At 31.5% G+C, this 13,290-nt stretch overlaps 1 pseudogene; it reads right to left on the bottom strand.

Moving 5' to 3' along the window:
- Window positions 1–9,331: 9,331 nt before the first annotated feature.
- LOC111407106 lies at window positions 9,332–12,745 on the bottom strand (annotated as a pseudogene).
- Between the last annotated feature and the right edge of the window lie 545 nt (window positions 12,746–13,290).

Here is a 13,290-nt window from a genome sequence, read left to right as displayed (position 1 = left end):
TGTTGTTCAAAATATATTTGGAAAAAAATAAATTTTGAGGAATATGTACCAAAGAGAGACATAAAATATAATGCAATGGACGACCAACAACCAGTTAAGTGCCTCGAGGCTTGGCCTGGTTGGCTATGTAACACTAGTTGACCTACACAATATTGTTCTTTAGGAAAAAAAAAACTGTAATTCTATATTTTGTACTCAATTCTTGTTTAGAAGTGATTATTTGAAAATTGCTTTTTTCATATTCATTTTAAACAATAAATTCTATAAAAATATTTAATTTTTGAATTTTTTCTATAACTTTTCTCTATAATATTTTTCAACAAAATTACTTTAGTAACGCTATTCATAATTGCACACTGCAGTAGTCGTCCTACGGAACCTTTTACGTGACGATTTGTGATTTGATGTGTTAATGTAGTAGTTTTTTTGCCTCCTATATTATATCACTAATCGCCACAAGTATATTATGTAGGACAATTACGATAGTGATTAATTACAAGTAGCATTATTTAAATTACTTCCACACAAGAACTTAATCTTCACTATCTCGGAGAGAGGAGGAGAAATTCCTGTTAAACTTCAATGGTCAAATCAAGATATGACTTAAGAGTAATGTGAAAGCAATTAATAAATTCTTGTGATTCTTCCTGGCTGGATATTTTCCATATATTTTATATCTTTTAATAATAAATTTATCTAAATTATTAAGTATTATATTCCATTTCCCACTTAGTTATAAATAAATAAATAAAACGAAATGAAGTCCTTGTCAAAGAATTAATTAATTAATTAAACTTGTCAATTTGATTTAATCCGTATTATGATTATCTTTGGCGTTTAATTATGCACCTAATATGATTGGTTATGTGAGCCATATGTACATTTTCCTTTACATTATAGTTGGCATCCTCCCCTATGTGGCACGATCTGAGAAGTAGTATGAAAAGGTGTTGGGAAAATCAAGGGAGATGATGGTGTTCACGTGGAATAGTGTAAACAATGATATAAACCATAATGTACACGTAGCATGATCTGTTTGATATTTACAATACTTTTTTATTATTATACATACAAATTATTATAATTTTTTCTTCGGTGACTTGACTACACAATGAGTTAAAAGACTTTTCTTATTTGATATCCACAATCTTTTGTTGTTATTGTATTACAAACAATTTATTATTTACAAGACATCATTCATTTACTCGACTACTCAAGTGGTAATTGACTTTCTTATTTGATTCACAATATATCTTGGTTGTTGACAAATGTACTACTTCAACATTTCATATCGTTTTATCTTAATTTTATTCAATATGTCTTACGCGACAATTTAGTGTAAGCTTAAATATTGAACAAATTAAGCAAATAAACAAATAGAACCACTTATTTTGGACCCACATACACGTAGGATGAGTTGACATTTAGCATAATCAATTGGCTGATAAACTCTTGACAAGAGGGGTAAATTTCCTTCCATCGGTCAATAAATTAAAAGGACTGATTTTTTATCTAATCATTTGTTCAATGATTGTAATTGCAATTTTAGTCAAATAATATTATTATTACTAATTAAAATGTGATTATATGTGCAGCAAGAAATGCTATGATTTGATCAACTCTAATGACCTACCTCTCTTTGACTCTTTGAATTTCTAAATGTTGTTAGCAAAAAATCTAATTAACCAACATTCAAGAAGTTAATTAATAATGATTTTAACTCATGAAGACTTGAGTAACCAATCAAGTAGCATGATTTAAAAAGTAAGCATACCAAAAGAAAGAAAATAAAAGCAGCATTTTCATGTTAAAGATTAAAAAATTAGCCGGTGAGACCAAAATTTTGCTTTTTACAAGTGTATTTCTCATGTAGAGCATATACAATAGAAGATTTTGTCATACTACATGACTTTCTTTCTCTAGTTGAAATATTTTATTAATCTCTTTTTTCATAATCTATGTTGAGGCGTTGTGGAATACAGAAATTCGTAAAATTCAAGAAAGAAAACCACTTTCATTTCTTGCCATGTGCAATAGATCTTGATTTTGCATCTTTCACACTATTTTTAAGCTTCTATAATATATAAAACTCCAGCTTTCAAGAAAATATGAAAATTTCATGATTAAAATAATTCATATAATGCACTATTCATTCAATTAAATACTCATGCTTCTTGATTTTCTGCCACGTGGCATTCCTTCCTTTCAAACTCATTCATCTCCCTCAATAGTTTCTTGGAAATTTCTTGATCCATGACAACATATAAATATACTTATAGGCTGTTTTCAGCTTTTAATCATATGCATTCATATAATGCTACACAAAGGCACATGCTACCTAGGTTAATTAAGTGCATATCTTCATCACACATTATATTCTTTAAAAAAAAAAAAAAAAAGTAATTATTCAAGTCATGAGTACTTTAATTAGCCAAGGTATTTTTGTTTTGCTGTTATGATTCTCTTTTGATAGAGACAATACAAGGATCTGAGAAATAGGGGCCCTTAGTACTAATGAAAACATGTGAATTAGTGATATGATGCACATGCATATATTCTAGCTTTTTTCTTAATTATTTTTCATTCTCACTTCTGCTGTTTTCAGAAATTTATGTTCTTTCATGGACAATCTGTTTTTATCATTTCCCATTTGGACTCATGACCATATTGAATTTAACGATAACCATACTAAGAAACAAGAATCACAAAATAATAAATCGATAGTTCAAAATTTCAAATTCATACTTGCGGAAGACATCATGAATTTTAATATTAGCAGCTAGATTTTCCCCTTCTTGCATCTCACAAAGTATTAACCGTCAATGGAGCAAGCCAATAAAATAATACGAAGAGGAGAGAGGATCTAGCATTTATATAGGAAATTATTGAGCCATCCTACTATGACTTAAACCCTAAATTAGAATTTACATCTATTTTCGGCCCACATACTTAAAATCATCACATCATATAAAACATAACCCATAAAATGATCACTTAACATATTTGGGCTTAATTACCGTATCATTATGAGCCATAATTCTAACCCGTAAAATTTACAATCGAATGGAAAACCCATATTTAGAATTATTCCAACATTCTCCCACTTCGACAAATATTTGATTGCTATAATAAAACTTTTGACATCCGGTCCAACAAGAATGTTGATATCAAACATGAAAATCGTTATACCATTTAAACGATTTAAACCATTCTACCGCTATAAAATGCCAACATCTTTATCGACATGGATCCCCATTATCCAATCAATGTGGTAATATGTGGTATGAACTTAGCACCAAATGTGATAAAAAAACTGAGTTAATTTATATTGGTCATCATAATGCTTCAGATCAAAATGAAGCCACATGTTTCTAAGAGATACTCATCTTATATCTTTATCCATCATATCTCGAGATTATAATAATATCATAATAAAAAGATATAAGCAAAATGCATGCTTAAAATAATTCATGGATAAGGAAAAATATATTTTATTACTGGGAGAGGCTGTACCCGAAAAATATATGGGTTACCTACGTACCTCGTAAAGGGATTAAGCCAAATCATATTTCTTTTACATAAATAACTCTTACTAACGAAAAAAAAAATGTTTCCACAATACAAAAATTAGCAACATGTGTCTTAAAATTTTTTGGAGCAAGTCCCTTAATCAAAGAATCTGCAATCATTACCTCTATATTCATATGCTCTATTTTCGTCAATCTTTCATTGACTCTATCTCTAATAACCAAATATTTGATATCAATATACTTTGACCTACTAAAACTTTTATTATTCAATGAAAAGAACACTGTGCATTATTATCACAATAAATAGTGATTGGTCTCGAGATGGAATCAACAACTTTCAACCCATAAATGAAATTTTTTAAGCAAACGGCTCAGACTATAGCCCCATAACATGCCATAAATTTAGCATGTATAGTAGAAGATGCCACTAGAGTCTGTTTAACACTTTTCCAAGAGATAACACCATCAGCTATCTTGAAAATAGAACCTGAGGTTGATTTCAAATCAGCTTGATATCCAGCAAAATCAGAATATGAATAACCTACCACATCAAGGTGATTTAAACGTTGGAATGTAAGCATATAACCTTCAATTTTCTTCAAGTATCTCATAACTTTTTTAGCTGCTTTCCAATGCTTGTCTTGGATTTGACTGAAACCTAATAAGGACACTGATTGCGTAGACTATACATAGTTTAGTGCAAAATTGAGCATACATCAAACTCTCTATAACACTAGCATATAGTATCATCTTCATAGATTTCCTTTCTAGCTCATTTCTTGGGCATTGAGTTTCATTAAACTTATTCCCTTTTAAGATAGGTACATCACAAGTGTACAGTTCTGTATATTGAACATTTTCCAGAAAACGTAGTATGTAAACTTTCTAAGAAAGTCCCAGCAAGGCACAATTTCTATCATGATATATTTCAATGCCAAGCACATAAAAAACCTCTCCAAGATCTTTTACCTCAAAATTAACAAACAACATTTTCTTTGTCTCATGAAGCAATCCCAAGTCACTACCGACAAGTAAAATGTCATCAATATATAGGACAAGAAAAATAAAATTTCTCTCAATAGTTTTGAGATAAATGTAATGATCAACTGTATTTTTGACAAAACCAATAAAGGTTACAACATCATCAAATTTCAAATACCACTTTTGTGATATTTGTTTGAGGCCATACAAGAATTTGTTTGATTTGCATATCAAGTTTTCTTTTCTCTTCACAACAAAACATTCAAATTATATCATATAAACATTTTCAGAAAGATCTCAATTTACAAAAGTTGTTTTAACATTCATTTGATGAGGCTCCAAATTATGCTGAGCCACAAGTGTCATGATAATTCGAAAATAATTTTTCGACAAAACAGGTGAGAATATTTCAATATAATCAATGCCCCATCGCTAAGTGAACCCTTTTGCAACCAATCTTGTTTTCTTTAGTTCAACATTTCATTTAGAATCCAACTTGCTTTTGAAAATCCACTTGTTTTCTATAGCTTTGGCATGTTGATGAAGTTTAAAAAGTTCACAAACTTTATTCTACCTCATAGAATTCATTTCATCTTCCATAGCATTTATCCATTTATATAACTCAGTAGTAGTTAATGCTTGATTATAAGTTACAGGATCAACAACATGTCCAATATTAAAATCACTTTCCAATAAATAGGTAATATAATAACTAGTAATGCATACCTCCTTTCCCTATGCGATATTCTAACTTGTCGCTCAGAAATTGACTCAATCGTTGTTGGAGGAAGAATTGGAAGTTCATCTTGGTTCATCAGTTCTTTTCTTCATTAATAACTTCAATTAGTTGAGAGCCAACTCTTTCCTGTATAATAAGAACTAGAACAACAACTTGATTTTGTTCAACAAAATATTTTCTCAATGTAGAACTTTCACTATCACCAAAATTATTCTCCAGAAATTTAGTGGTAATGGACTAAAAAATTCTAACAGTAACTAGGAGTTAATTTCGGGTCTAATTTCTTTTCAAATGGATTATAAATCCTAACCTCGGCTGAACACCCCCAAACTTTGAATGAGCCAAATTTAGCTTATGTGTCATATCCATAATTCAAAAGGTGTCTTTGCAACAGCTTTACTCGGAACTCTGCTCAAAATATACATAGCAGTTTTTAATGCTTCACCTCATAGATATTATGGCAAACTTGTGGTACTCATCATACTTCTGACCATATCTTTCAGAGTTCGATTACATCTTTGAGAAACGTCATTCTGCTCAGGTGTCCCTAACATAGCATATTGAGACTCTATTCCACATTTTTGTAAAAAATTTACAAAATCACCCATGTTTTGACCATACTCGTTATACTTGCCATAGTACTTTCCACCATGGTCAGATCTTACAACTTTGATATTTTTTCCACGTTGTTTCTCCACTTCCATTTTGAAAATCTCCAATTTCTCAACTGCATAGAATTTATCATTAATCAGGTAAACATATCCATATCGTAAGAAATCATCAATTGGTTATGGAGTATTTGTTCTCACACGTGGAAGAAGGCAAAAGTCCATTAATATCAGTATGTATCAAGTCCAAAATACTATCGCTCCTAGTAAAACCTTTCCTTGTAGACTTAGTTAGCTTTCCTCTTATTCAATCCCCACATGTGTCAATATCAAAGAAGTCTACGAAAAAGTATCTCAATCTTTACCAATACTTTCATTCTATCCCTTGAAATGTGACCCAACCGCTTATGCCACAACATAGAGGATGATTCATGAATTAGAGCCCTTTTCCTTAATGCATTAGTAACACGAGATTTTACCAAAAGGAGTAGAAGACAATTTATATAAATCATCCCATAAAAGGCAATTCCCAATCAAACGAGAATTATAAAACAACTTAATCATTCCATTATTCCATTTCCGACATACAAGCTCACTTCATTCTCACTTGGCCTTCGTTTGCTTGTAAACTCCTTCAAAAAATTTCTTCTTTTCTAACCAAGTCTTAAACTTAAAACAACATTTCTGCTAGTGACCCTTCTTTTTTGCAGAATTTGCGCTGATCATTTTTTTTTATAATTACTTTGGGACCACCAGAAGTCTAACCCTCCCAAATTTTTATTTTGTTGATTTTGGTATGACTTATTACCCTTATGAAACTTAAACTTATGGTTATGCGAAAACCCCTTGTCTTATGATGGCTAAAAAGCTAATTGTACAATTTCAACAGTCTCACGCTGCATCATATACTCATCTTAGACACTTACTGTAATAAGGTAATTCAAATCTCATTTATCTCGTTGAGCATTGTATGCAACCTTAAGTTGATTAATCTGGCTATGAAGGCTTTTTAAAACGTGATAGATTAGGAAGAGTTCCACATTACGAATGTCAAGAGCCTTCAATTTAGATGATATATTTATCATCTTCATAATATACTCCCTAACACCACTTATACCATCATATCTCATATTCATCAATTTGTCTATCAGATCTTTAGTTTTAGCTTTATCAGACTCAATAAATCTCTCTCCAATGGCATTTATAAAACTTTTGGCATTTTCATTGTCTAGGATAGCACTTATAATGGAATCGGATATATAGCGCTTAATAATCTTTAAACAAAGTTTATGGGCCTTATCCCACTTTTCATACTTAGACACATATTCAAGAGTGCTTTTATCTCTGGGTTTCAAAAGCTTGTTCTCTATTGCAAAATTCAAATCCAAAAGACCAAATGTTACTTCTACGTCCCATTTCCATGTCACATAATTATTCCCAATCAAGGTTCCAATAACAAACAATTAACTCGAAAGAGTGAGACATTATAAACTGTGGAAACATAAAATATCAGATTTAATATCATCCAAACATACTTCATGCAGTCAATGAATGATAAGATATCCATCTAATTAACACGGGCTATTAATTAGATAATCCATAATTAAAATCAAAACCATATAAATCCTATTACGATAAGAGCCTAGATGCATCATTATAAAGTTACATTGGGCTGGCAATATCAAGGGATGTTTTAGTCTCTTGATTTAATCAAAACCATATTTTAGTCTTGTAACGTACTTAAATATTTTAATATCGTATCGTTGAATAACTAAATGGTCAAAGAGAAAATTTGAATAGCTTGATAATTGATATTAAAGATATGTCTAGACGGTTTAAAAAATATGTATATAATGAAATTTCTAAATAAGTGGTAATGAATTAGGACTTTGACACATTAATTTCGTGGACGATTAGGGATATATCCACTTGCCATTGCTAGGGCTCAAAGTAAGTAACCCCCACCCCACCCCACATTTTCATGGGTACGTCATATGATTAAATGTATAAAAGTCCTAAATATTTTATTAGAAGATATATTTCTATGTCATAAAAGGTTGAGTGAGAAATGAGACGTGGGGAATCAACGGACCACGACCAATGTTCAATGATAATATTTATGTTAACCGTTTTGCGATATTATGGTAGGATGAAATAGGTTCCAATTAATAATTGTCCATGGAATTTTAATTGGCTAAACGATACACCAAGTGAGGTCACGATGTTAAAGTAATTCATATGCATATCATAAGCATGCATTATTTGTAAGAGGTTCACTTACTGTGCATTATCTCATTCCACTTTATCCCTTCTCATTTTTCAACTAATAAAAGTGAGATGATTCGAGATGACAACTTGTGGTAATGCAGACTCAATATTATCATATTTAAATATTGAATTCGATTTGTAAATTAAATTAACATTCAATTTAATTGTTTTATATTTATGAAGCTCTAATTATTTTAAAATAATAAGTCATTGATGTTTATTATGTTGAAGGAAAATTAAATCGTCATTTTGCATTTAAGGCTTTAAGAGAAATTAAATAATAATACGTCTAGGGGTATATAAATTTGGCTAGATCTGAATTGTTACGGCTATATCATTTCATTTCAACCTCCGATGATAGCTTTCCTATTTTCCCACTCATTTATCTTAGATCTTATAGATTTCAAAACTTTTTAAGCTGTAATAGAGTCTACTTTATTCAAAACTATTCTCAAAGACAGCACCAATTTGTCGATGATAAAATTGAATCAACAGATTCTCTCATATAATTATGAACTATTCCTATATTTACTAGTTTATGATTTTTAGGTTATTTAGCCGTATATTATCTACACAAAAACCTCCATGATCCATCCTTTTTCTCGACTAGGAGGACTGGAGAGGCAAATGGATTGTATGATTTGCTATGTAGCATTTCTTTGACCAACTTCTCTACTTTTGTCTTCTGGATGAAGGGGCATCTATACGGCCTGATTATGAATGGTTGTGCTCCTGCTTTTAGTAGAATGTGGTAGTCATGTGACCTAGAACGATGTAGACCTTATTCTGACTTATGATAGATGCTCGTGCTTCCTTAGTTTTTATTTAGTGTGCAATTAATAATTTTATCGTTATTGTGATTAATTATGTTTGCAGTGGGATGTATCTTGAATCTACTAGCCGATCGACATGCCTAGTAAACTTAATTATCATATACATATATTTTATTAGAGATTGGAGTAAATTATAATTTGATCAATTTAATTAATTTTATATAAGATATCATGAGTTGTCAATTCCTTTGTATGTTTAATCGGCCAACATCACTTATCAACATCTGCTTATCGAATTATTAGAACATAAACATCAATATAAGGTCGAAACATTGTGCTTTCTGCCAATTATATTGGATGCTCAAGCAGGCATTTCTTTGATCGAGCACTGTATTCCTGCGCATATCATACATCATATCTACTGGAGAACAAGGAGAAAATAGAGGTGGCTTATAGAATTAAACTAACCATAGTCAGAATTACTTCTAGTTCATATTGCGGTTAAGCAACCCTTGAAATGATAAATAAAGATCTTTGTTATCCGTCCCAAAAAATCTCCTGCTTTTTCCAAAGTCTCCTGGAAGTATGAGAATATAAATAGTCAGAAAAAATAAACAGAAATATAATTTTTGGGGTTTTGCATACAGGAATTTGTTAATAACCTCACGAGATTGTCTTTGAGCATTTAATTCCTTTACATTTGCCAGAAATGCACTAAACTGTTCCAGTGATAGACGACTCCTGAATAAACAAAGCAACCAATTGACCGAAGAACTCCTTTCCATCAATTCGTGGAGTACGAGCTTGAAAGTTTCAAAATAAATTATAGACAAGTCAGAAGGAAGTCATCGATGGTACAAGAATGCAAGAGTAAAGTAATTACAATGGCTAGCAGTAACCAGTAACTTCTATATGCTAATAAAAATAAATAAAAAATCTTGAGTACTCATACCTGGTAGCATGCGTCCACGAGGTGGAGAGTTTGCAGCCGAGGACTGCTGACTCGATGGGTACCATGAAGAAATAGAACCACGTCCATATTGAGTGGTTGTTGGAGAGGTGGTACCAGAGGTTTTGTGAGGTGATCCAGCAGTCGAGTATCTTCTTGGAGACACACTAGTAGAATATGCTTTTGGAGCAAGGGATGGTGTTATAAATCTATGTCCAACTTGCTTAGGGACTGCAAACCAGAAGTACCCCGAAAAACAAAATATTGCTTATATCACATACTGGGAAACAGAATTGCAGATGCTTATCATATTTCATAAACGCCAAGCAGAAGCAAATACCATTATCAGTAATGTTTGTACTTTCTATAGAACCGGTAACAGAATGGTTTCTTCTGAATCCATTTGCCTCGTCATCTACAATAAAATTATAATATACTATCACAACACAACTGATAGCTGGCAATATCAGCCCAAAATAAATATAAAATTATGAATTATCAAACAAGTTCATTAAATATCACCGAAAGTTTCCCACAAAAATAATAACCTCAAAAGTGCTGTTAAAACTTAAAATTACCCTTTGCAGGATGGCCATTGGGAACTGATTGGTCATAAGTGCCAATATCAACAGTTTCTACTTGCTGATGAGACAAAAATTAAGTAACCATAGTGCACAATAAAAAAAGTGGTCACAAAAAGACAAAAAATTGCCATGTCTGAGAAGTTTTAAAGAAGTTAACAGTACATAAAATCGACAAAAGTTTATATGGGAATCATACAGGTGAAATTTCATCATTTAGTGATTGCATCAACTGTCTCTTGAACTTCTCCAACTGTCAAAAAACAAAAATTAGATTATGCACCAGTATGTACATAAAACTGAAAACCCAAAGGACAAAAATCAGAAGTTGATGCAGCAAGGATGCAATTGAAACCACAATAACTCTCTATACAATAATCCATTTCATTTTATTGTAATAATTTGGGAAGATAAAAGAACAGTATTGACAATTAAATTGCCAAAATATGCAATAATGGAGTATTGGCTGACAAGCAATCTAGCAAAAATTTTATGATTCTGATTAACAAACTTCATGTGAAATTCATCGATTCAAATCCACACACTGTAAAGCAAAAGTTAGAAAACAATCAGATAAAAGAACATACAGACATATTTTTGACAAGGGTTAAATTTCCATACTAAAAAATAATATAAGATACAAGAATGTACATCTAAAGCTGGAATTGTTGCAGATTGAGGATAAATTAAAAGAAGGATGACAAAGATGCGTTAAAGACAAGATTTAAATGATATAAATATGGCCATACTAACGTGGTATCAAAGCATACGAAGGTCTAGGTTCAAGTTTTGCCATCACCCATTAAATGAAATTGTGGAAAATTAAATCACTTCATGGCATGTTGAAGACAAGATTTTGATGATATACATGTAGCCGTTTCTAATAGCTAAGGCTTTTAGATGAAGTGGTTCAACAAGATAGAACATATACTAAAGATGTCGCAGCCTGTTCATCAGAATTACATGATCTTGATAAAACATGTCAAGAGATGAAGGGTGGACAAAACTAACATTGCATGCTTCAGGTAGATCTAATAATGAAGCCAAATGAAGTGGAGATGAAGGATGCACATAGTGGACCAAATTTATTGTGAATATAAAATCAGTTTGTCATTGTTGGTAAGTTTTCAATATCACAATATACTGGTATCCTATAGCTTACATAAGAAAAAAGCAGAAAACAAATAGTTAAGGCATCAACAACTACATATTCAGGTAAGTATACTTTTAAAGGAAGATTGAACACAATTTAATGAATTCCGTGCAAAAATGCACAAAAAAAATATCTGTAATGATTAATTGTTAGCAAGGAAAAAACCTTTTTCAGAATGAATTCAATACATGCGCCTTCCTAAAAACTATCTCTTCAACAATAACGAATAACATCCTACTTTAATACAAAAAGAACAACTTTCAATCTTTATTTTCCATATAGCTATTGAAAAGTTAAAGAACCAAAAACTTAATTGCAGAAAGCATCAATGATTGAGACAGAGATTAAAACTTCAAATAAAATCAATTTATTTAGATAATAGTAAACTACGTTTCTCCAAAAGTAAAAATTCAACATCAACCAAAAAATTCCAAATAGGCCAAATTACCTTAGCCAAATCACGATCCAGCTTCTTCGCTGTCAAAGCCAAAGAGTCTCTCTCCTTTGCTAGCTTCATCTACAACTCATAAATAAAAGAACCCGATTATAAAACATATACCCCACAAATTATTAAAATTGGAATTCAATTTTTCCAAAAATGTATATACATACTTACATTATCTTCACACATGATTCTCAGTCGGAATTCAGCTTCTTGAGCGGCCTGTTCGAGCTGCGATAACTTATCTTCTAGCTCCACAATAACCCGGTCCTTGTCCCGGAGCTTTTGCCCGAGCATCCCCGTTTCCGATTCCAATTTCGTTACCCGCGACGCGATTGCCATGGACGTGATCTTACGCGCCAGATACAACTGGTCGTACGGGTCAGTAGGCATCACCGACTATATCTCGTCAGGTAAATTGAAGTCCGGCCCCGCCCGACTGCTGTCTCCGCTGCTCTGCGACATTGCACAGAACAAATCCCTAGCTTTCACAAATTGAATTTCGATAAGAAAAAAAAAAAGATGAATTCGAAGGGTTTGAGAATTGAGGGATGGCAATGGAGTTTACGACGATGGGATATAATTAATACATGTGATGAAATGGAAAGGGAATTATTGGAATAATATTTTTAGGAATCGAAGAAACGTCAGATGTATTTGGTGGAAGATACGCATGTTGCGTTGTCTTGTCCGGGTTTCAAAATTGGGGATTTCCCTCCCGACAGCATTTTTAATTGGTGATAATGAAATAAGGTTATGAGAATTAATTTTTTGATCAATTGAGAGAAAAATAAATTTTATTTATGAGTGAAGAAATCAAAAATAATGACTCGCTATATTAATTAAGGATTAAAAATTGATTTTTTAACTTGAAAAATAAAAAAGGAGGTTATATATATATATATATAAACCTAAAAATAAATTAAACTATTTGCTTCTAACTGAGTACAGAAACTTTACAGCACACACATAGCATTTTTTTGGCACTATTTTATTTTATATGGGATCCACTCTCATGTGAGACTTCTGTAAAATAATTTCTTTACAACTAGAATTATTGATAAGTTTTTAACTATGGCACAGTTAACGAAATGAATCCAAATCTATTTTATGCAATAACCAAAAAGAAAAATTTTATTGCCCATCACGATTATAGCATTAATGCAAACAATTTTATAAAACAATGTTCTTTTAACAGTATAATTTAATTAAATAGAATAATGATATAAAGTTCCACTGAAATTATAATCCCAGTCCACATGACAT

Source organism: Olea europaea, chromosome 13 (assembly GCF_002742605.1).
Source record: "Olea europaea var. sylvestris chromosome 13, O_europaea_v1, whole genome shotgun sequence".
NCBI classification, from domain to species: Eukaryota; Viridiplantae; Streptophyta; class Magnoliopsida; order Lamiales; family Oleaceae; genus Olea; species Olea europaea.
The sequence above is the reverse complement of the archived record's forward strand: the minus strand, read 5'-3'. Positions and strand labels throughout refer to the sequence as shown.